A 3,058-nucleotide genomic window follows, 5' to 3' on the forward strand; every position below is an offset into this window, starting at 1 on the left:
TAGCATTGAATAATAACCATAACATTGTTACATAAGTACATTGATTAAAGTTAACCTAAACCAGTCTCTGTGGGAATGAACTAGAATTAATTCTATATTACTTGCGATCGCTATACTTGCATGAATATTAGCGCGTGTTTTCATCCTAACAAGTTTTTGGCGCCGCTGCTGGGGACTCAGTGTTAATTTTTAGTTTATGTGCTTGATATCAGTGTTCATTAAAGTTTAGTGACTCGGATATAATACTAAATTTTTCGTTTGTTGTTTTTCAGGTACTCTAGAGAGCGTGTATGCTAACGCGTTCTCAACTTCGAAAGAGAACACTGGAAAAGGCAGAGGAGAAAGTTGAAGAAGAAATCTTAGTTGAGAAAGAAAAAGAAGCTCTTGTAGCAATAGGTGAACCAGAAGCGAACACAAAGGCTTTGATGGACTATTCTTAGCCGAAGATCAATGATATTCTGTCTAGCATTGTCCGACCAGTGATCACGGCTAACACTTTTGAAATCAAAGTTAGCACGATTCAGATGATACATAATTCAGTTCAGTTTGGGGGTTCTCCAACGAAAGATCCCAACATGCATATTAGAGATTTTATCGAGATCTGCGATACTTTCAAATTCAACAATATTACTGAAGATGCTATTAAGATAAGGCTTTTCCCATTTTTTCTGAGGGATAAAGCTAAGAGCTAGTTACATTCTCTACCACCAGGCTCTATCACCAAATGGGAAGAACTCGCTCAAAAATTCCTTACTAAGTTCTTTCCTATGGCGAAGACAGCTGCAATCAGGAATGCTCTTACTCAATTTGCGTAGCAGTCTGGAGACTCTTTGTGTGAGGCTTGGGAGTGATATAAGGAGATGCTTAGGAAGTGCCCTCACTATGGGATGCCTGACTAGATTATCATTAACTGTTTCTATAATGGGTTGGGTGCTATGATAAGTGGCATTTTATACCACTTAGAACATCTTATAATGGCTTGAATTGATGTCTTGAAATCAAATATTTTGTGTATTTGATGCATTTTTCTAGTGTCTTTGCATTTCAGGGTATAACTTAATTAGGGAGATTTCATCATAATAAGCCTAGGGAAGTACTTGGAACCAGTTGCGGGGAGTTGTGCGAGGAATTCAGCAAAATTAGGAGCAAAAAGTTGATTTTTCCAGAAGCAGTGCAGGCGCCCGCCTGGGATGTGGGGCGACCGCCTGGAGATGCTGTAACACCCCCAAATCCGGGGTCGGAGATCCGGGTTGTCACGAGTTCCATTTCCCTTAAAAACACCCAATCTTAATAAATAATCAACTACTCTGTACTGTGACCCCACCATTAAACACACACACCACAAGTTATAGCCTCAGAGATGAATATCCAAAAATAATCACAAGTCGTTTTATTCCACAATTATATGCCAATACACCTTAAACAAGTTTCTGAATAAATTTACATTTCTTTGCCATTATTACAATTCATAAATATACATAATCTGATACATCAAAAGTTGAAAGCCTAGCCTATTGGTAGTTCCTACCTCAGCTACAGCGACATCAACGCCTATAGGAAACTGCGGAACGTTTCCTATCCGCTCGCGAATTGGGAGCTTGGTCCTGTTCATCTTGTCTATCTGATGTTGTGTGATGAAAGAAGAAAGCAAGGGTGAGCAGCAAGCCCACCAAAATAATATGTATAATGATTAACAATATATGAGCCTTCTCATAGTACTCATGAAAGTCTTGGTCAAAAGAAATGAACCAAGTTGATATCTTAATGCGATGAAGTCGCAAAATATTCAGTATATATATATATATATATACTTTTCAAAATATGGGAAGTCCTCTTCCATGCATAATACACACAGAGTTCCAGTGTATAACTGTATAAAAATATCGTTGCAAGGTGATCTCATATATCTAACCTTGTCTCAACGTTTTTCTGAAAATCTTTGTCATGCATAAGATAATCATTTACTAGATATAAGTTTAAAAGATGAAGTTACAAGATACTCCAATATACTTATATCTTTTCCAAATACTACTTGAACTACCACCGTTCAAGTTATAATTAGTTCAAAAGTTCATCACATAGATGAGACTACAAGATAATACTTGAATAGATTCAACCTTTAAAATATCATCAAAATAAAATGAAGTTATGAGATACTTCATTTGATGTAAACATCATTTTGAAAACTTGACCCTGCCAACACTCAACAATCGCCCAACCGTAGCCTTTCTATCGAAGTGCTCTGGGTAGTGTTGCAGAAATTATCCAATTGGATGATGAACTCATTACGGGAGTTTGCCGCGCCAGGAAGACCACTTACGATGATCAGTCGTAGTAGTACAACCCCACCATTTTCTACATGTAGAGGAGAACCTGTCGGATTTACTTGTCAACCGAACACTGAACTCCTAAGGAATGGACCGCCTTAGCGGAACTTCCAGGCCATTTGGGCCAATATAATAAGGTTGGGCCGGCGCTACTCGGCCACTTACGCCACTCCTAGTTCAGATGAAATCCATGACTCTGAAACGTAAAGCTCGTCCCCACTTTCCCCAAGTAGAAACTTGTTGATACGGCTCCACCAAGAAGTCGTATCTAGTTGGAAAGGAAAACTCACCGATATTTCCCAGGCGATGCCTGTTAATGGATTAACTTGTTCCAAGAATTTTACTTCCCGAGTGTTGGGTAAGTAATCAATTCATTTATCAAAACAGCAACCTTGTTGCGAATATAAAATACACCACAGAGCCGGATCCCTCAGGTTTTGAGCGAGTATTTAAATCCCCTTAAAAAGGAAGATCTTAAATATAAAAATGAGTTTTGGGATCCGCTCTAACTTTTAAAAATCATTTTGAAGACTCGAAAACACTTTATAGAGTGTTTGGAGTAAAGCTGATTTAATGAAGTAAATCAGTCCCCAGAATATTTAGAAAATGACTGAATATTATTATTTAAATAATATTCCCATAAAGAATAATCTTTATAAAAATAATTGAAGTAGAAGTTTTAAAACTTATACTTGAAACGAATATTAAATAACCAAAGATATACTTATATG

At 37.3% G+C, this 3,058-nt stretch overlaps 1 non-coding gene across 1 annotated transcript; it reads right to left on the minus strand.

The window, feature by feature from the left end:
- Positions 1-782: 782 nt before the first annotated feature.
- On the minus strand, positions 783-889 carry LOC141687706 (small nucleolar RNA R71). Its single transcript, XR_012561192.1, has one exon. It is a non-coding gene; the product is annotated as a small nucleolar RNA R71 (small nucleolar RNA).
- Between the last annotated feature and the right edge of the window lie 2,169 nt (positions 890-3,058).

Source organism: Apium graveolens, chromosome 9 (assembly GCF_009905375.1).
Source record: "Apium graveolens cultivar Ventura chromosome 9, ASM990537v1, whole genome shotgun sequence".
In the NCBI taxonomy this organism is placed as follows: Eukaryota; Viridiplantae; Streptophyta; class Magnoliopsida; order Apiales; family Apiaceae; genus Apium; species Apium graveolens.